Here is a 27194-nt window from a genome sequence, read left to right as displayed (position 1 = left end):
CATCTGATGGCCAGTTCTTTCTGGGCGTTGTTTCTCGAGTTCAGCGTCGGCACCTGGTGGTAAACCCATGTCTCCACCACGGACAGGTGGCCAAGGATCGCTTTCTCCTTAGACCCAAAGGCTCAGGATAGGCATGCTTTCTGCCCAGACTCCTTCCTCAGAGTGGAGCCCTTTCCACTGCCCTCATCTTGTCCTCGTGTCTCCTTAGCAGCCAGGCTTCCGTCGCTCTGCAGTGACAGACGTGTCCCTTTCCTTAAGGCTCTTTCCACAGGCGCCACCGCGCTTCTCTCCGACAGAGAGGATGCCCAGGCAAAGAGCATATCGCTGCATGCGGGTTTATTACATCGTGCTGTGGAGACTAGCTCCGGCAAGCAGCAGGCAGCATCCCACAGACCCGACTCTGATTTCCCAAAGAATGCTGTGCTTTCCCAGAGGGGATGCCCCAGCAAAGAGGCTTTCCCTCTATGCGGGTTTCTCCCATCGTGCTACCGCTTTCTCAGTAAGGCTTTGGTCTTTCGTTCTTCGTGGCAGGGAAGAAGAACCGCGGGAGAGCTGTTTCATCTTGGGCTTTGAGTTCCCGAGCTCCAAGTTCGCGCCCGGGGTTCACCTTGCTAAGCCGAACTAAGCAGACACAGACACCACGCTGCAGCAGCGTGTGGGGCCTAGCATGGCACTCTATGCCTATTACCATCTCCTGGCGTATGTAAGGCTTTTCCTTTTGCTCTGGCGCTCCGGCAGACTCTGGGCCTAGGCCAGTGCCTTCACCACAAGAGAGAGGAGGCGAAAGGATCTCTGCACACTGCCAGTGCACTGGGATCGGGTACTGTGGGGGACTCTCTCCACTCCTTCCCTGGCACACCCCCTTCCACCGACAACGCTGCCACATCTTGGTGGAAGACAGCATCTGCCTGCCCCTTTCTCCATGGGGTTGTTTCTGCGAGTTCCGAGTACGGCACGTGGTGGCAATGCCAAGGCTTCCCTTGCGACGTGTGGCCAAAGAGATGCTGTCCCCTTCTGCCTGCTTTCTGCCCAGATTCCATCCTCAGAGTGGAGCACACGCCGCTGCCCTAGTCGTCCCCTCATGTCTTCTTCCCATCCAGGCTTCCATCTCTAGGCACAGGGAGCGGGTGACACTTGTATTGCCTCCGACCTGCTGATCGTGCCACGGCAGGCTATCCTGGTTCCTGAGCGTTTCCTGACCCCAGGGCCAAGGACTGCTTCTCTTCCCCGGGGGCGGCTTGTTGCGCCTTCCCCACACTTGTTCCTGGGGAGCGCGGTGACAGACGTGTGCAACCATGCTTCTCTCTCACGCAGAGGGGATGCTAGGGTAAAGAGTATTTCGCTCCTTGCGGTTATCTTCCACCGTGCTGCGGAGACTAGATCAGGCAAGTAGCAGCAGCATCCCCAAACCCAACTCTGATTTCCCAACGAATGCTACACTTTCCCAGGGGAGATGCCCAGGCAAAGAGGCTTTCGCTGTATGCCGGGTTTCTCCCACCGTGAGACTGGCCTCAGGCAAGCATCAGCAGCCTGCAGAACATTTCTCAGCGCATGCTGTGCTCTCGCAGAGGCTTTGGCTTGGAGTGAATAGGACTTCGCCGCTGCTTCCTCAGCAATGCTTCAGTCGCGTCAGGCAAGAAGAGCTGCTGGAGAGCTGGTGCCTCTTGGGCCTTGCTTTCCTGGGCTCCATGTTAGCGTCCTGGGTTCACCCTGCCAGGCCGAACTAAGCAGACATAGCCACAACCCTGCAGTAGCGTGCGTAGCCAAGGATTGCACTCTAGGCACACTACCATCTCCCGGTGAAGGCATCGCTTGGCCTTTTACTCGGTCGCTCAGGCGGATTCACTGACTAGGCCAGTGCTTTCCCCACAGGAAAGGAGAGGTGACAGGATCCCAGCACACCGCCCGTGCACTGAATAGGGAGCCTTGGGGGGACTGTCCCCACTCCTTTCCCTAAACCCCTTGACTCCTCCAAGCTTTCACATTGTGGACGAAGATGGCATCTGATGGCCAGTTCTTTCTGGGCGTTGTTTCTCGAGTTCAGCGTCGGCACCTGGTGGTAAACCCATGTCTCCACCACGGACAGGTGGCCAAGGATCGCTTTCTCCTTAGACCCAAAGGCTCAGGACAGGCATGCTTTCTGCCCAGACTCCTTCGTCAGAGTGGAGCCCTTTCCACTGCCCTCATCTTGTCCTAGTGTCGCCTTAGCAGCCAGGTTTCCGTCGCTCTGCAGTGACAGACATGTCCCTTTCCTTAAGGCTCTTTCCACAGGCGCCACCGCGCTTCTCTCCGACAGAGAGGATGCCCAGGCAAAGAGCATTTCGCTGCATGCGGGTTTATTACATCGTGCTGTGGAGACTAGCTCCCGCAAGCAGCAGGCAGCATCCCACAGACCCGACTCTGATTTCCCAAAGAATGCTGTGCTTTCCCAGAGGGGATGCCCCAGCAAAGAGGCTTTCCCTCTATGCGGGTTTCTCCCATCGTGCTACCGCTTTCTCAGTAAGGCTTTGGTCTTTCGTTCTTCGCGGCAGGGAAGAAGAGCCGCGGGGGAGCTGTTTCATCTTGGGCTTTGAGTTCCCGAGCTCCAAGTTCGCGCCCGGGTTTCACCTTGCTAAGCCGAACTAAGCAGACACAGACACCACGCTGCAGCAACGTGTGGGGCCTAGCATGGCACTCTATGCCTATTACCATCTCCTGGCGTAGGTAACGCTTTTCCTTTTGTTCCGGCGCTCCGGCAGACTCTGGGCCTAGGCCAGTGCCTTCACCACAAGAGAGAGGAGGCGAAAGGATCCCTGCACACTGCCAGTGCACTGGGATCGGGTACTGTGGTGGACTCTCTCCACTCCTTCCCTGGCACACCCCCTTCCACCGACAACGCTGCCACATCTTGGTGGAAGACAGCATCTGCCTGCCCGTTTCTCCATGGGGTTGTTTCTGCGAGTTCCGAGTACGGCACCTGGTGGCAATGCCAAGGCTTCCCTTGCGACGTGTGGCCAAAGAGATGCTGTCCCCTTCTGCCTGCTTTCTGCCCAGATTCCATCCTCAGAGTGGAGCACACGCCCCTGCCCTAATCGTCCACTCATGTCTCCTTCCCATCCAGGCTTCCATCTCTAGGCACAGGGAGCGGTGACACTTGTATTGCCTCCGACCTGCTGTTCTTGCCACGGCAGGCTATCCTGGTTCCTGAGCGTTTCCTGACCCCAGGGCCAAGGACTGCTTCTCTTCCCCGGGGGCGGCTTGTTGCGCCTTCCCCACACTTGTTCTTGGGGAGCGCGGTGACAGACGTGTGCAACCATGCTTCTCTCCCACGCAGAGGGGATGCTAGGGCAGAGAGTATTTCGCTCCTTGCGGTTATCTTCCACCGTGCTGCGGAGACCAGCTCAGGCAAGTAGCAGCAGCATCCCCAAACCCAACTCTGATTTCCCAACGAATGCTACACTTTCCCAGGGGAGATGCCCAGGCAAAGAGGCTTTCGCTGTATGCCGGGTTTCTCCCAACGTGAGACTGGCCTCAGGCAAGCATCAGCAGCCTGCAAACATTTCTCAGCGCATGCTGTGCTTTCGCAGAGGCTTTGGCTTGGAGTGAATAGCACTTCGCCGCTGCTTCCTCAGCAAGGCTTCAGTCGCGTCAGGCAAGAAGAGCTGCTGGAGAGCTGGTGCCTCTTGGGCCTTGCTTTCCTGGGCTCCATGTTAGCGTCCTGGGTTCACCCTGACAGGCCGAACTAAGCAGACATAGCCACAACCCTGCAATAGCGTGCGTAACCAAGGATTGCACTCTAGGCACACTAACATCTCCCGGTGAAAGGCATCGCTTGGCCTCTTATTCTGGCGCTCAGGCAGATTCACGGACTAGCCCATTGCTTTCCCCACAGGAAAGGAGAGGTGACAGGATCCCTGCACACCGCCCGTGCACTGAATAGGGAGCCTTGGGGGGACTCTCCCCACTCCTTTCCCTAAACCCCTTGACTCCTCCAAGCTTCCACATTGTGGACCAAGATGGCATCTGATGGCCAGTTCTTTCTGGGCGTTGTTTCTCGAGTTCAGCGTCGGCACCTGGTGGTAAACCCATGTCTCCACCACGGACAGGTGGCCAAGGATCGCTTTCTCCTTAGACCCAAAGGCTCAGGATAGGCATGCTTTCTGCCCAGACTCCTTCCTCAGAGTGGAGCCCTTTCCACTGCCCTCATCTTGTGCTCGTGTCTCCTTAGCAGCCAGGCTTCCGTCGCTCTGCAGTGACAGACGTGTCCCTTTCCTTAAGGCTCTTTCCACAGGCGCCACCGCGCTTCTCTCCGACAGAGAGGATGCCCAGGCAAAGAGCATTTCGCTGCATGCGGGTTTATTACATCGTGCTGTGGAGACTAGCTCCGGCAAGCAGCAGGCAGCATCCCACACCCGACTCTGATTTCCCAAAGAATGCTGTGCTTTCCCAGAGGGGATGCCCCAGCCAAGAGGCTTTCCCTCTATGCGGGTTTCTCCCATCGTGCTACTGCTTTCTCAGTAAGGCTTTGGTCGTTCGTTCTTCGCGGCAGGGAAGAAGAGCCGCGGGAGAGCTGTTTCATCTTGGGCTTTGAGTTCCCGAGCTCCAAGTTCGCGCCCGGGGTTCACCTTGCTAAGCCGAACTAAGCAGATACAGACACCACGCTGCAGCAGCGTGTGGGGCCTAGCATGGCACTCTATGCCTATTACCATCTCCTGGCGTAGGTAAGGCTTTTCCTTTTGCTCCGGCGCTTCGGCAGACTCTGGGCCTAGGCCAGTGCCTTCACCACAAGAGAGAGGAGGCGAAAGGATCCCTGCACACTGCCCGTGCACTGGGATCGGGTACTGTGGGGGACTCTCTCCACTCCTTCCCTGGCACACCCCCTTCCACCGACAACGCTGCCACATCTTGGTGGAAGACAGCATCTGATTGCCCGTTTTTCCATGCGGTTGTTTCTGCGAGTTCCGAGTACGGCACCTGGTGGCAATGCCAAGGCTTCCCTTGCGACGTGTGGCCAAAGAGATGCTGTCCCCTTCTGCCTGCTTTCTGCCCAGATTCCATCCTCAGAGTGGAGCACACGCCCCTGCCCTAGTCGTCCCCTCATGTCTCCTTCCCATCCAGGCTTCCATCTCTAGGCACAGGGAGCGGGTGACACTTGTATTGCCTCCGACCTGCTGTTCGTGCCACGGCAGGCTATCCTGGTTCCTGAGCGTTTCCTGACCCCAGGGCCAAGGACTCCTTCTCTTCCCCGGGGGCGGCTTGTTGCGCCTTCCCCACACTTGTTCCTGGGGAGCGCGGTGACAGACGTGTGCAACCATGCTTCTCTCTCACGCAGAGGGGATGCTAGGGCAAAGAGTATTTCGCTCCTTGCGGTTATCTTCCACCGTGCTGCGGAGACTAGCTCAGGCAAGTAGCAGCAGCATCCCCAAACCCAACTCTGATTTCCCAACGAATGCTACACATTCCCAGGGGAGATGCCCAGGCAAAGAGGCTTCCGCTGTATGCCGGGTTTCTCCCACCGTGAGACTGGCCTCAGGCAAGCATCAGCAGCCTGCAGAGCATTTCTCAGCGCATGCTGTGCTTTCGCAGAGCCTTTGGCTTGGAGTGAACAGCACTTCGCCGCTGCTTCCTCAGCAAGGCTTCAGTCGCGTCAGGCAAGAAGAGCTGCTGGAGAGCTGGTGCTTCTTGGGCCTTGCTTTTCTGGGCTCCATGTTAGCGTCCTGGGTTCACCCTGCCAGGCCGAAGTAAGCAGACATAGCCACAACCCTGCAGTAGCGTGCGTAGCCAACGATTGCACTCTAGGCACACTACCATCTCCCGGTGAAGGCATCGCTTGGCCTTTTACTCTGTCGCTCAGGCAGATTCACGGACTAGGCCAGTGCTTTCCCCACAGGAAAGAAGAGATGACAGGATCCCAGCACACCGCCCGTGCACTGAATAGGGAGCCTTGGGGGGACTGTCCCCACTCCCTTCCCTAAACCCCTTGACTCCTCCAAGCTTCCACATTGTGGACGAAGATGGCATCTGATGGCCAGATCTTTCTGGGCGTTGTTTCTCGAGTTCAGCGTCGGCACCTGGTGGTAAACCCATGTCTCCACCACGGACAGGTGGCCAAGGATCGCTTTCTCCTTAGACCCAAAGGCTCAGGATAGGCATGCTTTCTGCCCAGACACCTTCCTCAGAGTGGAGCCCTTTCCACTGCCCTCATCTTGTCCTCGTGTCTCCCTAGCAGCCAGGCTTCCGTCGCTCTGCAGTGACAGACGTGTCCCTTTCCTTAAGGCTCTTTCCACAGGCGCCACCGCGCTTCTCTCCGACAGAGTGGATGCCCAGGCAAAGAGCATTTCGCTGCATGCGGGTTTATTACATCGTGCTGTGGAGACTAGCTCCGGCAAGCAGCAGGCAGCATCCCACAGACCCGAATCTGATTTCCCAAAGAATGCTGTGCTTTCCCAGAGGGGATTCCCCAGCAATGAGGCTTTCCCTCTATGCGGGTTTCTCCCATCGTGCTACTGCTTTCTCAAAGGCTTTGGTCTTTCGTTCTTCGCGGCAGGGAAGAAGAGCCGCGGGAGAGCTGTTTCATCTTGGGCTTTGAGTTCCCGAGCTCCAAGTTCGCGCCCGGGGTTCACCTTGCTAAGCCGAACTAAGCAGACACAGACACCACGCTGCAGCAGCGTGTGGGGCCTAGCATGGCACTCTATGCCTATTACCATCTCCTGGCGTAGGTAAGGCTTTTCCTTTTGCTCCGGCGCTTCGGCAGACTCTGGGCCTAGGCCAGTGCCTTCACCACAAGAGAGAGGAGGCGAAAGGCTCCCTGCACACTGCCAGTGCACTGGGATCGGGTACTGTGGGGGACTCTCTCCACTCCTTCCCTGGCACACCCCCTTCCACCGACAACGCTGCCACATCTTGGTGGAAGACAGCATCTGCCTGCCCGTTTCTCCATGGGGTTGTTTCTGCGAGTTCCGAGTACGGCACCTGGTGGCAATGCCAAGGCTTCCCTTGCGACGTGTGGCCAAAGAGATGCTGTCCCCTTCTGCCTGCTTTCTGCCCAGATTCCATCCTCAGAGTGGAGCACACGCCCCTGCCCTAGTCGTCCCCTCATGTCTCCTTCCCATCCAGGCTTCCATCTCTAGGCACAGGGAGCGGGTGACACTTGTATTGCCTCCGACCTGCTGTTCGTGCCACGGCAGGCTATCCTGATTCCTGAGCGTTTCCTGACCCCAGGGCCAAGGACTCCTTCTCTTCCCCGGGGGCGGCTTGTTGCGCCTTCCCCACACTTGTTCCTGGGGATCGCGGTGACAGACGTGTGCAACCATGCTTCTCTCTCACGCAGAGGGGATGCTAGGGCAGAGAGTATTTCGCTCCTTGCGGTTATCTTCCACCGTGCTGCGGAGACCAGCTCAGGCAAGTAGCAGCAGCATCCCCAAACCCAACTCTGATTTCCCAACGAATGCTACACTTTCCCAGGGGAGATGCCCAGGCAAAGAGGCTTTCGCTGTATGCCGGGTTTCTCCCACCATGAGACTGGCCTCAGGCAAGCATCAGCAGCCTGCAGAACATTTCTCAGCGCATGCTGTGCTTTCGCAGAGGCTTTGGCTTGGAGTGAACAGCACTTCGCCGCTGCTTCCTCAGCAAGGCTTCACTCGCGTCAGGCAAGAAGAGCTGCTGGAGAGCTGGTGCCTCTTGGGCCTTGCTTTCCTGTGCTCCATGTTAGCGTCCTGGGTTCACCCTGACAGGCCGAACTAAGCAGACATAGCCACAACCCTGCAATAGCGTGCGTAACCAAGGATTGCACTCTAGGCACACTAACATCTCCCGGTGAAAGGCATCGCTTGGCCTTTTATTCTGGCGCTCAGGCAGATTCACGGACTAGGCCATTGCTTTCCCCACAGGAAAGGAGAGGTGACAGGATCCCAGCACACCGCCCGTGCACTGAATAGGGAGCCTTGGGGGGACTGTCCCCACTCCTTTCCCTAAACCCCTTGACTCCTCCAAGCTTCCACATTGTGGACCAAGATGGCATCTGATGGCCAGTTCTTTCTGGGCGTTGTTTCTCGAGTTCAGCGTCGGCACCTGGTGGTAAACCCATGTCTCCACCACGGACAGGTGGCCAAGGATCGCTTTCTCCTTAGACCCAAAGGCTCAGGATAGGCATGCTTTCTGCCCAGACTCCTTCCTCAGAGTGGAGCCCTTTCCACTGCCCTCATCTTGTCCTCGTGTCTCCTTAGCAGCCAGGCTTCCGTCGCTCTGCAGTGACAGACGTGTCCCTTTCCTTAAGGCTCTTTCCACAGGCGCCACCGCGCTTCTCTCCGACAGAGAGGATGCCCAGGCAAAGAGCATATCGCTGCATGCGGGTTTATTACATCGTGCTGTGGAGACTAGCTCCGGCAAGCAGCAGGCAGCATCCCACAGACCCGACTCTGATTTCCCAAAGAATGCTGTGCTTTCCCAGAGGGGATGCCCCAGCAAAGAGGCTTTCCCTCTTTGCGGGTTTCTCCCATCGTGCTACCGCTTTCTCAGTAAGGCTTTGGTCTTTCGTTCTTCGTGGCAGGGAAGAAGAACCGCGGGAGAGCTGTTTCATCTTGGGCTTTGAGTTCCCGAGCTCCAAGTTCGCGCCCGGGGTTCACCTTGCTAAGCCGAACTAAGCAGACACAGACACCACGCTGCAGCAGCGTGTGGGGCCTAGCATGGCACTCTATGCCTATTACCATCTCCTGGCGTATGTAAGGCTTTTCCTTTTGCTCTGGCGCTCCGGCAGACTCTGGGCCTAGGCCAGTGCCTTCACCACAAGAGAGAGGAGGCGAAAGGATCTCTGCACACTGCCAGTGCACTGGGATCGGGTACTGTGGGGGACTCTCTCCACTCCTTCCCTGGCACACCCCCTTCCACCGACAACGCTGCCACATCTTGGTGGAAGACAGCATCTGCCTGCCCCTTTCTCCATGGGGTTGTTTCTGCGAGTTCCGAGTACGGCACGTGGTGGCAATGCCAAGGCTTCCCTTGCGACGTGTGGCCAAAGAGATGCTGTCCCCTTCTGCCTGCTTTCTGCCCAGATTCCATCCTCAGAGTGGAGCACACGCCCCTGCCCTAGTCGTCCCCTCATGTCTTCTTCCCATCCAGGCTTCCATCTCTAGGCACAGGGAGCGGTGACACTTGTATTGCCTCCGACCTGCTGTTCGTGCCACGGCAGGCTATCCTGGTTCCTGAGCGTTTCCTGACCCCAGGGCCAAGGACTGCTTCTCTTCCCCGGGGGCGGCTTGTTGCGCCTTCCCCACACTTGTTCCTGGGGAGCGCGGTGACAGACGTGTGCAACCATGCATCTCTCTCAGGCAGAGGGGATGGTAGGGCAAAGAGTATTTCGCTCCTTGCGGTTATCTTCCACCGTGCTGCGGAGACTAGATCAGGCAAGTAGCAGCAGCATCCCCAAACCCAACTCTGATTTCCCAACGAATGCTACACTTTCCCAGAGGAGATGCCCAGGCAAAGAGGCTTTCGCTGTATGCCGGGTTTCTCCCACCGTGAGACTGGCCTCAGGCAAGCATCAGCAGCCTGCAGAACATTTCTCAGCGCATGCTGTGCTCTCGCAGAGGCTTTGGCTTGGAGTGAACAGCACTTCGCCGCTGCTTCCTCAGCAATGCTTCAGTCGCGTCAGGCAAGAAGAGCTGCTGGAGAGCTGGTGCCTCTTGGGCCTTGCTTTCCTGGGCTCCATGTTAGCGTCCTGGGTTCACCCTGCCAGGCCGAACTAAGCAGACATAGCCACAACCCTGCAGTAGCGTGCGTAGCCAAGGATTGCACTCTAGGCACACTACCATCTCCCGGTGAAGGCATCGCTTGGCCTTTTACTCGGTCGCTCAGGCGGATTCACTGACTAGGCCAGTGCTTTCCCCACAGGAAAGGAGAGGTGACAGGATCCCAGCACACCGCCCGTGCACTGAATAGGGAGCCTTGGGGGGACTGTCCCCACTCCTTTCCCTAAACCCCTTGACTCCTCCAAGCTTTCACATTGTGGACGAAGATGGCATCTGATGGCCAGTTCTTTCTGGGCGTTGTTTCTCGAGTTCAGCGTCGGCACCTGGTGGTAAACCCATGTCTCCACCACGGACAGGTGGCCAAGGATCGCTTTCTCCTTAGACCCAAAGGCTCAGGACAGGCATGCTTTCTGCCCAGACTCCTTCGTCAGAGTGGAGCCCTTTCCACTGCCCTCATCTTGTCCTAGTGTCGCCTTAGCAGCCAGGTTTCCGTCGCTCTGCAGTGACAGACATGTCCCTTTCCTTAAGGCTCTTTCCACAGGCGCCACCGCGCTTCTCTCCGACAGAGAGGATGCCCAGGCAAAGAGCATATCGCTGCATGCGGGTTTATTACATCGTGCTGTGGAGACTAGCTCCGGCAAGCAGCAGGCAGCATCCCACAGACCCGACTCTGATTTCCCAAAGAATGCTGTGCTTTCCCAGAGGGGATGCCCCAGCAAAGAGGCTTTCCCTCTATGCGGGTTTCTCCCATCGTGCTACTGCTTTCTCAGTAAGGCTTTGGTCGTTCGATCTTCGCGGCAGGGAAGAAGAGCCGCGGGAGTGCTGTTTCATCTTGGGCTTTGAGTTCCCCAGCTCCAAGTTCGCGCCCGGGGTTCACCTTGCTAAGCCGAACTAAGGAGACACAGACACCACGCTGCAGCAGCGTGTGGGGCCTAGCATGGCACTCTATGCCTATTACCATCTCCTGGCGTAGGTAAGGCTTTTCCTTTTGCTCCGGCGCTTCGGCAGACTCTGGGCCTATGCCAGTGCCTTCACCACAAGAGGGAGGAGGCGAAAGGATCTCTGCACACTGCCAGTGCACTGGGATCGGGTACTGTGGGGGACTCTCTCCACTCCTTCCCTGGCACACCCCCTTCCACCGACAACGCTGCCACATCTTGGTGGAAGACAGCATCTGACTGCCCGTTTCTCCATGGGGTTGTTTCTGCGAGTTCCGAGTACGGCACCTGGTGGCAATGCCAAGGCTTCCCTTGCGACGTGTGGCCAAAGAGATGCTGTCCCCTTCTGCCTGCTTTCTGCCCAGATTCCATCCTCAGAGTGGAGCACACGCCCCTGCCCTAGTCGTCCACTCATGTCTCCTTCCCATCCAGGCTTCCATCTCTAGGCACAGGGAGCGGTGACACTTGTATTGCCTCCGACCTGCTGTTCGTGCCACGGCAGGCTATCCTGGTTCCTGAGCGTTTCCTGACCCCAGGGCCAAGGACTGCTTCTCTTCCCCGGGGGCGGCTTGTTGCGCCTTCCCCACACTTGTTCCTGGGGAGCGCGGTGACAGACGTGTGCAACCATGCTTCTCTCTCACGCAGAGGGGATGCTAGGGCAGAGAGTATTTCGCTCCTTGCAGTTATCTTCCACCGTGCTGCGGAGACCAGCTCAGGCAAGTAGCAGCAGCATCCCCAAACCCAACTCTGATTTCCCAACGAATGCTACACTTTCCCAGGGGAGATGCCCAGGCAAAGAGGCTTTCGCTGTATGCCGGGTTTCTCCCACCGTGAGACTGGCCTCAGGCAAGCATCAGCAGCCTTCAAACATTTCTCAGCGCATGCTGTGCTTTCGCAGAGGCTTTTGCTTGGAGTGAATAGCACTTCGCCGCTGCTTCCTCAGCAAGGCTTCAGTCGCATCAGGCAAGAAGAGCTGCTGGAGAGCTGGTGCCTCTTGGGCCTTGCTTTCCTGGGCTCCATGTTAGCGTCCTGGGTTCACCCTGACAGGCCGAACTAAGCAGACATAGCCACAACCCTGCAATAGCGTGCGTAACCAAGGATTGCACTCTAGGCACACTAACATCTCCCGGTGAAAGGCATCGCTTGGCCTTTTATTCTGGCGCTCAGGCAGATTCACGGACTAGCCCATTGCTTTCCCCACAGGAAAGGAGAGGTGACAGGATCCCAGCACACCGCCCGTGCACTGAATAGGGAGCCTTGGGGGGACTCTCCCCACTCCTTTCCCTAAACCCCTTGACTCCTCCAAGCTTCCACATTATGGACCAAGATGGCATCTGATGGCCAGTTCTTTCTGGGCGTTGTTTCTCGAGTTCAGCGTCGGCACCTGGTCGTAAACCCATGTCTCCACCACGGACAGGTGGCCAAGGATCGCTTTCTCCTTAGACCCAAAGGCTCAGGATAGGCATGCTTTCTGCCCAGAATCCTTCCTCAGAGTGGAGCCCTTTCCACTGCCCTCATCTTGTCCTCGTGTCTCCTTAGCAGCCAGGCTTCCGTCGCTCTGCAGTGACAGACGTGTCCCTTTCCTTAAGGCTCTTTCCACAGGCGCCACCGCGCTTCTCTCCGACAGAGAGGATGCCCAGGCAAAGAGCATTTCGCTGCATGCGGGTTTATTACATCGTGCTGTGGAGACTAGCTCCGGCAAGCAGCAGGCAGCATCCCACAGACCCGACTCTGATTTCCCAAAGAATGCTGTGCTTTCCCAGAGGGGATGCCCCAGCAAAGAGGCTTTCCCTCTATGCGGGTTTCTCCCATCGTGCTACCGCTTTCTCAGTAAGGCTTTGGTCTTTCGTTCTTCGCGGCAGGGAAGAAGAGCCGCGGGGGAGCTGTTTCATCTTGGGCTTTGAGTTCCCGAGCTCCAAGTTCGCGCCCGGGTTTCACCTTGCTAAGCCGAACTAAGCAGACACAGACACCACGCTGCAGCAACGTGTAGGGCATAGCATGGCACTCTATGCCTATTACCATCTCCTGGCGTAGGTAACGCTTTTCCTTTTGCTCCGGCGCTCCGGCAGACTCTGGGCCTAGGCCAGTGCCTTCACCACAAGAGAGAGGAGGCGAAAGGATCCCTGCACACTGCCAGTGCACTGGGATCGGGTACTGTGGGGGACTCTCTCCACTCCTTCCCTGGCACACCCCCTTCCACCGACAACGCTGCCACATCTTGGTGGAAGACAGCATCTGACTGCCCGTTTCTCCATGGGGTTGTTTCTGCGAGTTCCAAGTACGGCACCTGGTGGCAATGCCAAGGCTTCCCTTGCGACGTGTGGCCAAAGAGATGCTGTCCCCTTCTGCCTGCTTTCTGCCCAGATTCCATCCTCAGAGTGGAGCACACGCCCCTGCCCTAGTCGTCCCCTCATGTCTCCTTCCCATCCAGGCTTCCATCTCTAGGCACAGGGAGCGGGTGACACTTGTATTGCCTCCGACCTGCTGTTCGTGCCACGGCAGGCTATCCTGATTCCTGAGCGTTTCCTGACCCCAGGGCCAAGGACTCCTTCTCTTCCCCGGGGGCGGCTTGTTGCGCCTTCCCCACACTTGTTCCTGGGGAGCGCGGTGACAGACGTGTGCAACCATGCTTCTCTCTCACGCAGAGGGGATGCTAGGGCAAAGAGTATTTCGCTCCTTGCGGTTATCTTCCACCGTGCTGCGGAGACCAGCTCAGGCAAGTAGCAGCAGCATCCCCAAACCCAACTCTGATTTCCCAACGAATGCTACACTTTCCCAGGGGAGATGCCCAGGCAAAGAGGCTTTCGCTGTATGCCGGGTTTCTCCCACCGTGAGACTGGCCTCAGGCAAGCATCAGCAGCCTGCAGAACATTTCTCACCGCATGCTGTGCTTTCGCAGAGGCTTTGGCTTGGAGTGAACAGCACTTCGCCGCTGCTTCCTCAGCAAGGCTTCAGTCGCGTCAGGCAAGAAGAGCTGCTGGAGAGCTGGTGCCTCTTGGGCCTTGCTCTCCTGGGCTCCATGTTAGCGTCCTGGGTTCACCCTGCCAGGCCGAACTAAGCAGACATAGCCACAACCCTGCAGTAGCGTGCGTAGCCAAGGATTGCACTCTAGGCACACTACCATCTCCCGGTGAAGGCATCGCTTGGCCTTTTACTCTGGCACTCAGGCAGATTCACGGACTAGGCCAGTGCTTTCCCCACAGGAAAGGAGAGGTGACAGGATCCCAGCACACCGCCCGTGCACTGAATAGGGAGCCTTGGGGGGACTGTCCCCACTCCTTTCCCTAAACCCCTTGACTCCTCCAAGCTTCCACATTGTGGACGAAGATGGCATCTGATGGCCAGTTCTTTCTGGGCGTTGTTTCTCGAGTTCAGCGTCGGCACCTGGTGGTAAACCCATGTCTCCACCACAGACAGGTGGCCAAGGATCGCTTTCTCCTTAGACCCAAAGGCTCAGGACAGGCATGCTATCTGCCCAGACTCCTTCCTCAGAGTGGAGCCCTTTCCACTGCCCTCATCTTGTCCTAGCGTCTCCTTAGCAGCCAGGCTTCCGTCGCTCTGCAGTGACAGACGTGTCCCTTTCCTTAAGGCTCTTTCCACAGGCGCCACCGCGCTTCTATCCGACAGAGGGGATGCCCAGGCAAAGAGCATTTCGCTGCATGCGGTTTTATTACATCGTGCTGTGGACTAGCTCCGGCAAGCAGCAGGCAGCATCCCACAGACAAGAATCTAATTTCCCAAAGAATGCTGTGCTTTCCCAGAGGGCATGCCCCAGCAAAGAGGATTTCCCTCTATGCGGGTTTCTCCCATCGTGCTGTGAATACTAAGCTAAGGCAAGCAACGAAAGCAGCCCACAGAACCGACTCGATTTCTCAGCGACTTCTAAGCTTTCGCAGAGGTTTTCAGCTTGGCGTGACCCGCACTTCGCTACTGCTTTCTCAGTAAGGCTTTGGTCGTTCGTTCTTCGCGACAGGGAAGAAGAGCCGCAGGAGAGCTGTTTCATCTTGGGCTTTGAGTTCCCGAGCTCCAAGTTCGCGCCCGGGGTTCACCTTGCTAAGCCGAACTCAGCAGACACAGACACCACGATGCAGCAACGTGTGGGGCCTAGCATGGCACTCTATGCCGATTACCATCTCCTGGCGTAGGTAACGCTTTTCCTTTTGCTCCGGCGTTCCGGCAGACTCTGGGCCTAGGCCAGTGCCTTCACCACAAGAGAGAGGAGGCGAAAGGATCCCTGCACACTGCCAGTGCCCTGGGATCGGGTACTGTGGGGGACTCTCTCCACTCCTTCCCTGGCACACCCCCTTCCACCGACAACGCTGCCACATCTTGGTGGAAGACAGCATCTGACTGCCGGTTTCTCCATGGGGTTGTTTCTGCGAGTTCCGAGTACGGTACCTGGTGGCAATGCCAAGGCTTCCCTTGCGACGTGTGGCCAAAGAGATGCTGTCCCCTTCTGCCTGCTTTCTGCCCAGATTCCATCCTCAGAGTGGAGCACACGCCCCTGCCCTAGTCGTCCCTTCATGTCTCCTTCCCATCCAGGCTTCCATCTCTAGGCACAGGGAGCGGGTGACACTTGTATTGCCTCCGACCTGCTGTTCGTGCCACGGCAGGCTATCCTGATTCCTGAGCGTTTACTGACCCCAGGGCCAAAGACTCCTTCTCTTCCCCGGGGGCGGCTTGTTGCGCCTTCCCCACACTTGTTCCTGGGGAGCGCGGTGACAGACGTGTGCAACCATGCTTCTCTCTCACGCAGAGGGGAAGCTAGGGCAAAGAGTATTTCGCTCCTTGCGGTTATCTTCCACCGTGCTGCGGAGACTAGCTCAGGCAAGTAGCAGCAGCATCCCCAAACCCAACTCTGATTTCCCAACGAATGCTACACTTTCCCAGGGGAGATGCCCAGGCAAAGAGGCTTTCGCTGTATGCCGGGTTTCTCCCACCGTGAGAGTGGCCTCAGGCAAGCATCAGCAGCCTGCAGAACATTTCTCAGCGCATGCTGTGCTTTCGCAGAGGCTTTGGCTTGGAGTGAACAGCACTTCGCCGCTGCTTCCTCAGCAAGGCTTCAGTCGCGTCAGGCAAGAAGAGCTGCTGGAGAGCTGGTGCATCTTGGGCCTTGCTTTCCTCGGCTCCATGTTAGCGTCCTGGGTTCACCCTGCCAGGCCGAACTAAGCAGACATAGCCACAACCCTGCAGTAGCGTGCGTAGCCAAGGATTGCACTCTAGGCACACTACCATCTCCCGGTGAAGGCATCGCTTGGCCTTTTACTCTGGCGCTCAGGCAGATTCACGGACTAGGCCAGTGCTTTCCCCACAGGAAAGGAGAGGCGACAGGATCCCAGCACACCGCCCATGCACTGAATAGGGAGCCTTGGGGGGACTGTCCCCACTCCTTTCCCTAAACCCCTTGACTCCTCCAAGCTTCCACATTGTGGACGAAGATGGCATCTGATGGCCAGTTCTTTCTGGGCGTTTTTTCTCGAGTTCAGCGTCGGCACCTGGTGATACACCCATGTCTCCACCACGGACAGGTGGCCAAGGATCGCTTTCTCCTTAGACCCATAGGCTCAGGACAGGCATGCTTTCTGCCCAGACTCCTTCCTCAGAGTGGAGCCCTTTCCACTGCCCTCATCTTGTCCTCGTGTCTCCTTAGCAGCCAGGCTTCCGTCGCTCTGCAGTGACAGACGTGTCCCTTTTCTTAAGGCTCTTTCCGCGGGCGCCACCGCGCTTCTCTCCGACAGAGGGGATGCCCAGGCAAAGAGCATTTCGCTGCATGCGGGTTTATTACATCGTGCTGTGGAGACTAGCTCCGGCAAGCAGCAGGCAGCATCCCACAGACCCGTCTCTGATTTCCCAAAGAATGCTGTGCTTTCCCAGAGGGGATGCCCCAGCAAAGAGGCTTTCCCTCTATGCCGGATTCTCCCATCGTGCTGTGAATACTAAGCTAAGGCAAGCAACGAAAGCAGCCCACAGAACCGACTCGATTTCTCAGCGACTTCTAAGCTTTCGCAGAGGTTTTCAGCTTGGCGTGACCCGCACTTCGCTACTGCTTTCTCAGTAAGGCTTTGGTCATTCGTTCTTCGCGGCAGGGAAGAAGAGCCGCAGGAGAGCTGTTTCATCTTGGGCTTTGAGTTCCCGAGCTCCAAGTTCGCGCCCGGGGTTCACCTTGCTAAGCCGAACTCAGCAGACACAGACACCACGATGCAGCAACGTGTGGGGCCTAGCATGGCACTCTATGCCTATTACCATCTCCTGGCGCAGGTAACGCTTTTCCTTTTGCTCCGGCGTTCCGGCAGACTCTGGGCCTAGGCCAGTGCCTTCACCACAAGAGAGAGGAGGCGAAAGGATCCCTGCACACTGCCAGTGCACTGGGATCGGGTACTGTGGGGGACTCTCTCCACTCTTTCCCTGGCACACCCCCTTCCACCGACAACGCTGCCACATCTTGGTGGAAGACAGCATCTGACTTCCGGTTTCTCCATGGGGTTGTTTCTGCGAGTTCCGAGTACGGCACCTGGTGGCAATGCCAAGGCTTCCCTTGCGACGTGTGGCCAAAGAGATGCTGTCCCCTTCTGCCTGCTTTCTGCCCCGATTCCATCCTCAGAGTGGAGCACACGCCCCTGCCCTAGTCGTCCCCTCATGTCTCCTTCCCATCCAGGCTTCCATCTCTAGGCACTGGGAGCGGGTGACACTTGTATTGCCTCCGACCTGCTGTTCGTGCCACGGCAGGCTATCCTTGTTCCTGAGCGTTTCCTGACCCCAGGGCCAAGGACTCCTTCTCTTCCCCGGGGGCGGCTTGTTGCGCCTTCCCCACACTTGTTCCTGGGGAGCGCGGTGACAGACGTGTGCAACCATGCTTCTCTCTCACGCAGAGGGGATGCTAGGGCAAAGAGTATTTCGCTCCTTGCGGTTATCTTCCACCGTGCTGCGGAGACTAGCTCAGGCAAGTAGCAGCAGCATCCCCAAACCCAACTCTGATTTCCCAACGAATGCTACACTTTCCCAGGGGAGATGCCCAGGCAAAGAGGCTTTCGCTGTATGCCGGGTTTCTCCCACCGTGAGACTGGCCTCAGGCAAGCATCAGCAGCCTGCAGAACATTTCTCAGCGCATGCTGTGCCTTCGCAGAGGCTTTGGCTTGGAGTGAATAGCACTTCGCCGCTGCTTCCTCAGCAAGGCTTCAGTCGCGTCAGGCAAGAAGAGCTGCTGGAGAGCTGGTGCCTCTTGGGCCTTGCTTTCCTGGGCTCCATGTTAGCGTCCTGGGTTCACCCTGGCAGGCCGAACTAAGCAGACATAGCCACAACCCTGCAATAGCGTGCGTAACCAAGGATTGCACTCTAGGCACACTAACATCTCCCGGTGAAAGGCATCGCTTGGCCTTTTATTCTGGCGCTCAGGCAGATTCACGGACTAGGCCATTGCTTTCCCCACAGGAAAGGAGAGGTGACAGGATCCCAGCACACCGCCCGTGCACTGAATAGGGAGCCTTGGGGGGACTCTCCCCACTCCTTTCCCTAAACCCCTTGACTCCTCCAAGCTTCCCCATTGTGGACCAAGATGGCATCTGATGGCCAGTTCTTTCTGGGCGTTGTTTCTCGAGTTCAGTGTCGGCACCTGGTGGTAAACCCATGTCTCCACCACGGACAGGTGGCGAAGGATCGCTTTCTCCTTAGACCCAAAGGCTCAGGATAGGCATGCTTTCTGCCCAGACTCCTTCCTCAGAGTGGAGCCCTTTCCACTGCCCTCATCTTGTCCTCGTGTCTCCTTAGTAGCCAGGCTTCCGTTGCTCTGCAGTGACAGACGTGTCCCTTTCCTTAAGGCTCTTTCCACAGGTGCCACCGCGCTTCTCTCCGACAGAGAGGATGCCCAGGCAAAGAGCATTTCGCTGCATGCGGGTTTATTACATCGTGCTGTGGAGACTAGCTCCGGCAAGCAGCAGGCAGCATCCCACAGACCCGACTCTGATTTCCCAAAGAATGCTGTGCTTTCCCAGACGGGATGCCCCAGCAAAGTGGCTTTCCCTCTATGCGGGTTTCTCCCATCGTGCTACTGCTTTCTCAGTAAGGCTTTGGTCGTTCTTTCTTCGCGGCAGGGAAGAAGAGCCGCGGGAGAGCTGTTTCATCTTGGGCTTTGAGTTCCCGAGCTCCAAGTTCGCGCCCGGGGTTCACCTTGCTAAGCCGAACTAAGCAGACACAGACACCACGCTGCAGCAGCGTGTGGGGCCTAGCATGGCACTCTATGCCTATTACCATCTCCTGGCGTAGGTAAGGCTATTCCTTTTGCTCCGGCGCTCCGGCAGACTCTGGGCCTAGGCCAGTGCCTTCACCACAAGAGAGAGGAGGCGAAAGGATCCCTGCACACTGCCAGTGCACTGGGATCGGGTACTGTGGGGGACTCTCTCCACTCCTTCCGTGGCACACCCCCTTCCACCGACAACGCTGCCACATCTTGGTGGAAGACAGCATCTGACTACCCGTTTCTCCATGCGGTTGTTTCTGCGAGTTCCGAGTACGGCACCTGGTGGCAATGCCAAGGCTTCCCTTGCGACGTGTGGCCAAAGAGATGCTGACCCCTTCTGCCTGCTTTCTGCCCCGATTCCATCCTCAGAGTGGAGCACACGCCCCTGCCCTAGTCGTCCCCTCATGTCTCCTTCCCATCCAGGCTTCCATCTCTAGGCACAGGGAGCGGGTGACACTTGTATTGCCTCCGACCTGCTGTTCGTGCCACGGCAGGCTATCCTGATTCCTGAGCGTTCCGTGACCCCAGTGCCAAGGACTGCTTCTCTTCCCCGGGGGCGGCTTGTTGCGCCTTCCTCACACTTGTTCCTGGGGAGCGCGGTGAAGACGTGTGCAACCATGCTTCTCTCTCACGCAGAGGGGATGCTAGGGCAAAGAGTATTTCGCTCCTTGCGGTTATCTTCCACCGTGCTGCGGAGACTAGCTCAGGCAAGTAGCAGCAGCATCCCCAAACCCAACTCTGATTTCCCAACGAATGCTACACTTTCCCAGAGGAGATGGCCAGGCAAAGAGGCTTTCGCTGTATGCCGGGTTTCTCCCACCGTGAGACTGGCCTCAGGCAAGCATCAGCAGCCTGCAGAACATTTCTTAGCGCATGCTGTGCTTTCGCAGAGGCTTTGGCTTGGAGTGAACAGCACTTCGCCGCTGCTTCCTCAGCAAGGCTTCAGTCGCGTCAGGCAAGAAGAGCTGCTGGAGAGCTGGTGCCTCTTGGGCCTTGCTTTCCTGGGCTCTATGTTAGCGTCCTGGGTTCACCCTGCCAGGCCGAACTAAGCAGACATAGCCACAACCCTGCAGTAGCGTGCGTAGCCAAGGATTGCACTCTAGGCACACTACCATCTCCCGGTGAAGGCATCGCTTGGCCTTTTACTCTGGCGCTCAGGCAGATTCACGGACTAGGTCATTGCTTTCCCCACAGGAAAGGAGAGGTGACAGGATCCCAGCACACCGCCCGTGCACTGAATAGGGAGCCTTGGGCGGACTGTCCCCACTCCTTTCCCTAAACCCCTTGACTCCTCCAAGCTTCCACATTGTGGACGAAGATGGCATCTGATGGCCAGTTCTTTCTGGGCGTTTTTTCTCGAGTTCAGCGTCGGCACCTGGTGATACACCCATGTCTCCACCACGGACAGGTGGCCAAGGATCGCTTTCTCCTTAGACCCATAGGCTCAGGACAGGCATGCTTTCTGCCCAGACTCCTTCCTCAGAGTGGAGCCCTTTCCACTGCCCTCATCTTGTCCTCGTGTCTCCTTAGCAGCCAGGCTTCCGTCGCTCTGCAGTGACAGACGTGTCCCTTTTCTTAAGGCTCTTTCCGCGGGCGCCACCGCGCTTCTCTCCGACAGAGGGGATGCCCAGGCAAAGAGCATTTCGCTGCATGCGGGTTTATTACATCGTGCTGTGGAGTCTAGCTCCGGCAAGCAGCAGGCAGCATCCCACAGACCCGACTCTGATTTCCCAAAGAATGCTGTGCTTTCCCAGAGGGGATGCCCCAGCAAAGAGGCTTTCGCTCTATGCGGGTTTCTCCCATCGTGCTACTGCTTTCTCAGTAAGGCATTGGTCGTTCCTTCTTCGCGGCAGGGAAGAAGAGCCGCGGGAGAGCTGTTTCATCTTGGGCTTTGAGTTCCCGAGCTCCAAGTTCGCGCCCGGGGTTCACCTTGCTAAGCCGAACTCAGCAGACACAGACACCACGATGCAGCAACGTGTGGGGCCTAGCATGGCACTCTATGCCTATTACCATCTCCTGGCGTAGGTAAGGCTTTTCCTTTTGCTCCGGCGTCCCAGCAGACTCTGGGCCTAGGCCAGTGCCTTCACCACAAGAGAGAGGAGGCGAAAGGATCCCTGCACACTGCCAGTGCACTGGGATCGGGTACTGTGGGGGACTCTCTCCACTCCTTCCCTGGCACACCCCCTTCCACCGACAACGCTGCCACATCTTGGTGGAAGACAGCATCTGACTGCCGGTTTCTCCATGGGGTTGTTTCTGCGAGTTCCGAGTACGGCACCTGGTGGCAATGCCAAGGCTTCCCTTGCGACGTGTGGCCAAAGAGATGCTGTCCCCTTCTGCCTGCTTTCTGCCCAGATTCCATCCTCAGAGTGGAGCACACGCCCCTGCCCTAGTCGTCCCCTCATGTCTCCTTCCCATCCAGGCTTCCATCTCTAGGCACAGGGAGCGGGTGACACTTGTATTGCCTCCGACCTGCTGTTCGTGCCACGGCAGGCTATCCTGATTCCTGAGCGTTTACTGACCCCAGGGCCAAAGACTCCTTCTCTTCCCCGGGGGCGGCTTGTTGCGCCTTACCCACACTTGTTCCTGGGGAGCGCGGTGACAGACGTGTGCAACCATGCTTCTCTCTCACGCAGAGGGGAAGCTAGGGCAAAGAGTATTTCGCTCCTTGCGGTTATCTTCCACCGTGCTGCGGAGACTAGCTCAGGCAAGTAGCAGCAGCATCCCCAAACCCAACTCTGATTTCCCAACGAATGCTACACTTTCCCAGGGGAGATGCCCAGGCAAAGAGGCTTTCGCTGTATGCCGGGTTTCTCCCACCGTGAGACTGGCCTCAGGCAAGCATCAGCAGCCTGCAGAACATTTCTCAGCGCATGCTGTGCTTTCGCAGAGGCTTTGGCTTTGAGTGAACAGCACTTCGCCGCTGCTTCCTCAGCAAGGCTTCAGTCGCGTCAGGCAAGAAGAGCTGCTGGAGACCTGGTGCCTCTTGGGCCTTGCTTTCCTGGGCTCCATGTTAGCGTCCTGGGTTCACCCTGCCAGGCCGAACTAAGCAGACATAGCCACAACCCTGCAGTAGCGTGCGTAGCCAAGGATTGCACTCTAGGCACACTACCATCTCCCGGTGAAGGCATCGCTTGGCCTTTTACTCTGGCGCTCAGGCAGATTCACGGACTAGGCCAGTGCTTTCCCCACAGGAAAGGAGAGGCGACAGGATCCCAGCACACCGCCCGTGCACTGAATAGGGAGCCTTGGGGGGACTGTCCCCACTCCTTTCCCTAAACCCCTTGACTCCTCCAAGCTTCCACATTGTGGACGAAGATGGCATCTGATGGCCAGTTCTTTCTGGGCGTTTTTTCTCGAGTTCAGCGTCGGCACCTGGTGATACACCCATGTCTCCACCACGGACAGGTGGCCAAGGATCTCTTTCTCCTTAGACCCATAGGCTCAGGACAGGCATGCTTTCTGCCCAGACTCCTTCCTCAGAGTGGAGCCCTTTCCACTGCCCTCATCTTGTCCTCGTGTCTCCTTAGCAGCCAGGCTTCCGTCGCTCTGCAGTGACAGACGTGTCCCTTTTCTTAAGGCTCTTTCCGCGGGCGCCACCGCGCTTCTCTCCGACAGAGGGGATGCCCAGGCAAAGAGCATTTCGCTGCATGCGGGTTTATTACATCGTGCTGTGGAGACTAGCTCCGGCAAGCAGCAGGCAGCATCCCACAGACTCGACTCTGATTTCCCAAAGAATGCTGTGCTTTCCCAGAGGGGATGCCCCAGCAAAGAGGCTTTCCCTCTATGCCGGATTCTCCCATCGTGCTGTGAATACTAAGCTAAGGCAAGCAACGAAAGCAGCCCACAGAACCGACTCGATTTCTCAGCGACTTCTAAGCTTTCGCAGAGGTTTTCAGCTTGGCGTGACCCGCACTTCGCTACTGCTTTCTCAGTAAGGCTTTGGTCATTCGTTCTTCGCGGCAGGGAAGAAGAGCCGCAGGAGAGCTGTTTCATCTTGGGCTTTGAGTTCCCGAGCTCCAAGTTCGCGCCCGGGGTTCACCTTGCTAAGCCGAACTCAGCAGACACAGACACCACGATGCAGCAACGTGTGGGGCCTAGCATGGCACTCTATGCCTATTACCATCTCCTGGCGCAGGTAACGCTTTTCCTTTTGCTCCGGCGTTCCGGCAGACTCTGGGCCTAGGCCAGTGCCTTCACCACAAGAGAGAGGAGGCGAAAGGATCCCTGCACACTGCCAGTGCACTGGGATCGGGTACTGTGGGGGACTCTCTCCACTCTTTCCCTGGCACACCCCCTTCCACCGACAACGCTGACACATCTTGGTGGAAGACAGCATCTGACTTCCGGTTTCTCCATGGGGTTGTTTCTGCGAGTTCCGAGTACGGCACCTGGTGGCAATGCCAAGGCTTCCCTTGCGACGTGTGGCCAAAGAGATGCTGTCCCCTTCTGCCTGCTTTCTGCCCCGATTCCATCCTCAGAGTGGAGCACACGCCCCTGCCCTAGTCGTCCCCTCATGTCTCCTTCCCATCCAGGCTTCCATCTCTAGGCACTGGGATCGGGTGACACTTGTATTGCCTCCGACCTGCTGTTCGTGCCACGGCAGGCTATCCTTGTTCCTGAGCGTTTCCTGACCCCAGGGCCAAGGACTCCTTCTCTTCCCCGGGGGCGGCTTGTTGCGCCTTCCCCACACTTGTTCCTGGGGAGCGCGGTGACAGACGTGTGCAACCATGCTTCTCTCTCACGCAGAGGGGATGCTAGGGCAAAGAGTATTTCGCTCCTTGCGGTTATCTTCCACCGTGCTGCGGAGACTAGCTCAGGCAAGTAGCAGCAGCATCCCCAAACCCAACTCTGATTTCCCAACGAATGCTACACTTTCCCAGGGGAGATGCCCAGGCAAAGAGGCTTTCGCTGTATGCCGGGTTTCTCCCACCGTGAGACTGGCCTCAGGCAAGCATCAGCAGCCTGCAGAACATTTCTCAGCGCATGCTGTGCCTTCGCAGAGGCTTTGGCTTGGAGTGAATAGCACTTCGCCGCTGCTTCCTCAGCAAGGCTTCAGTCGCGTCAGGCAAGAAGAGCTGCTGGAGAGCTGGTGCCTCTTGGGCCTTGCTTTCCTGGGCTCCATGTTAGCGTCCTGGGTTCACCCTGGCAGGCCGAACTAAGCAGACATAGCCACAACCCTGCAATAGCGTGCGTAACCAAGGATTGCACTCTAGGCACACTAACATCTCCCGGTGAAAGGCATCGCTTGGCCTTTTATTCTGGCGCTCAGGCAGATTCACGGACTAGGCCATTGCTTTCCCCACAGGAAAGGAGAGGTGACAGGATCCCAGCACACCGCCCGTTCACTGAATAGGGAGCCTTGGGGGGACTCTCCCCACTCCTTTCCCTAAACCCCTTGACTCCTCCAAGCTTCCCCATTGTGGACCAAGATGGCATCTGATGGCCAGTTCTTTCTGGGCGTTGTTTCTCGAGTTCAGCGTCGGCACCTGGTGGTAAACCCATGTCTCCACCACGGACAGGTGGCGAAGGATCGCTTTCTCCTTAGACCCAAAGGCTCAGGATAGGCATGCTTTCTGCCCAGACTCCTTCCTCAGAGTGGAGCCCTTTCCACTGCCCTCATCTTGTCCTCGTGTCTCCTTAGCAGCCAGGCTTCCGTCGCTCTGCAGTGACAGACGTGTCCCTTTCCTTAAGGCTCTTTCCACAGGTGCCACCGCGCTTCTCTCCGACAGAGAGGATGCCCAGGCAAAGAGCATTTCGCTGCATGCGGGTTTATTACATCGTGCTGTGGAGACTAGCTCCGGCAAGCAGCAGGCAGCATCCCACAGACCCGACTCTGATTTCCCAAAGAATGCTGTGCTTTCCCAGACGGGATGCCCCAGCAAAGTGGCTTTCCCTCTATGCGGGTTTCTCCCATCGTGCTACTGCTTTCTCAGTAAGGCTTTGGTCGTTCTTTCTTCGCGGCAGGGAAGAAGAGCCGCGGGAGAGCTGTTTCATCTTGGGCTTTGAGTTCCCGAGCTCCAAGTTCGCGCCCGGGGTTCACCTTGCTAAGCCGAACTAAGCAGACACAGACACCACGCTGCAGCAGCGTGTGGGGCCTAGCATGGCACTCTATGCCTATTACCATCTCCTGGCGTAGGTAAGGCTATTCCTTTTGCTCCGGCGCTCCGGCAGACTCTGGGCCTAGGCCAGTGCCTTCACCACAAGAGAGAGGAGGCGAAAGGATCCCTGCACACTGCCAGTGCACTGGGATCGGGTACTGTGGGGGACTCTCTCCACTCCTTCCCTGGCACACCCCCTTCCACCGACAACGCTGCCACATCTTGGTGGAAGACAGCATCTGACTACCCGTTTCTCCATGCGGTTGTTTCTGCGAGTTCCGAGTACGGCACCTGGTGGCAATGCCAAGGCTTCCCTTGCGACGTGTGGCCAAAGAGATGCTGACCCCTTCTGCCTGCTTTCTGCCCCGATTCCATCCTCAGAGTGGAGCACACGCCCCTGCCCTAGTCGTCCCCTCATGTCTCCTTCCCATCCAGGCTTCCATCTCTAGGCACAGGGAGCGGGTGACACTTGTATTGCCTCCGACCTGCTGTTCGTGCCACGGCAGGCTATCCTGATTCCTGAGCGTTCCGTGACCCCAGTGCCAAGGACTGCTTCTCTTCCCCGGGGGCGGCTTGTTGCGCCTTCCTCACACTTGTTCCTGGGGAGCGCGGTGACAGACGTGTGCAACCATGCTTCTCTCTCACGCAGAGGGGATGCTAGGGCAAAGAGTATTTCGCTCCTTGCGGTTATCTTCCACCGTGCTGCGGAGACTAGCTCAGGCAAGTAGCAGCAGCATCCCCAAACCCAACTCTGATTTCCCAACGAATGCTACACTTTCCCAGAGGAGATGGCCAGGCAAAGAGGCTTTCGCTGTATGCCGGGTTTCTCCCACCGTGAGACTGGCCTCAGGCAAGCATCAGCAGCCTGCAGAACATTTCTCAGCGCATGCTGTGCTTTCGCAGAGGCTTTGGCTTGGAGTGAACAGCACTTCGCCGCTGCTTCCTCAGCAAGGCTTCAGTCGCGTCAGGCAAGAAGAGCTGCTGGAGAGCTGGTGCCTCTTGGGCCTTGCTTTCCTGGGCTCTATGTTAGCGTCCTGGGTTCACCCTGCCAGGCCGAACTAAGCAGACATAGCCACAACCCTGCAGTAGCGTGCGTAGCCAAGGATTGCACTCTAGGCACACTACCATCTCCCGGTGAAGGCATCGCTTGGCCTTTTAATCTGGCGCTCAGGCAGATTCACGGACTAGGTCATTGCTTTCCCCACAGGAAAGGAGAGGTGACAGGATCCCAGCACACCGCCCGTGCACTGAATAGGGAGCCTTGGGCGGACTGTCCCCACTCCTTTCCCTAAACCCCTTGACTCCTCCAAGCTTCCACATTGTGGACGAAGATGGCATCTGATGGCCAGTTCTTTCTGGGCGTTGTTTCTCGAGTTCAGCGTCGGCACCTGGTGGTAAACCCATGTCTCCACCACGGACAGGTGGCCAAGGATCGCTTTCTCCTTAGACCCAAAGGCTCAGGACAGGCATGCTTTCTGCCCAGACTCCTTCCTCAGAGTGGAGCCCTTTCCACTGCCCTCATCTTGTCCTCGTGTCTCCTTAGCAGCCAGGCTTCCGTCGCTCTGCAGTGACAGACGTGTCCCTTTCCTTAAGGCTCTTTCCACAGGCGCCACCGCGCTTCTCTCCGACAGAGGGGATGCCCAGGCAAAGAGCATTTCGCTCCATGTGGGTTTATTACATCGTGCTGTGGGGACTAGCTCCGGCAAGCAGCAGGCAGCATCCCACAGACCCGACTCTGATTTCCCAAAGAATGCTGTGCTTTCCCAGAGGGAATGCCCCTGCAAAGAGGCTTTCCCTCTATGCGGGTTTCTCCCATCGTGCTGTGAATACTAAGCTAAGGCAAGCAACGAAAGCAGCCCACAGAAGCGACTCGATATCTCAGCGACTTCTAAGCTTTCGCATAGGTTTTCAGCTTGGCGTGACCCGCACTTCGCTACTGCTTTCTCAGTAAGGCTTTGGTCGTTCGTTCTTCGCGGCAGGGAAGAAGAGCCTCGGGAGAGCTGTTTCATCTTGGGCTTTGAGTTCCCGAGCTCCAAGTTCGCGGCCGGGGTTCACCTTGCTAAGCCAAACTAAGCAGACACAGACACCACGCTGCAGCAGCGTGTGGGGCCTAGCATGGCACTCTATGCCTATTACCATTTCCTGGCGTAGGTAAGGCTTTTCCTTTTGCTCCGGCGCTCCGGCAGACTCTGGGCCT

Source organism: Mustela lutreola, chromosome 5 (genome assembly GCF_030435805.1).
Source record: "Mustela lutreola isolate mMusLut2 chromosome 5, mMusLut2.pri, whole genome shotgun sequence".
Classification (NCBI taxonomy): Eukaryota; Metazoa; Chordata; class Mammalia; order Carnivora; family Mustelidae; genus Mustela; species Mustela lutreola.
This window is presented reverse-complemented; position numbering follows the sequence as displayed.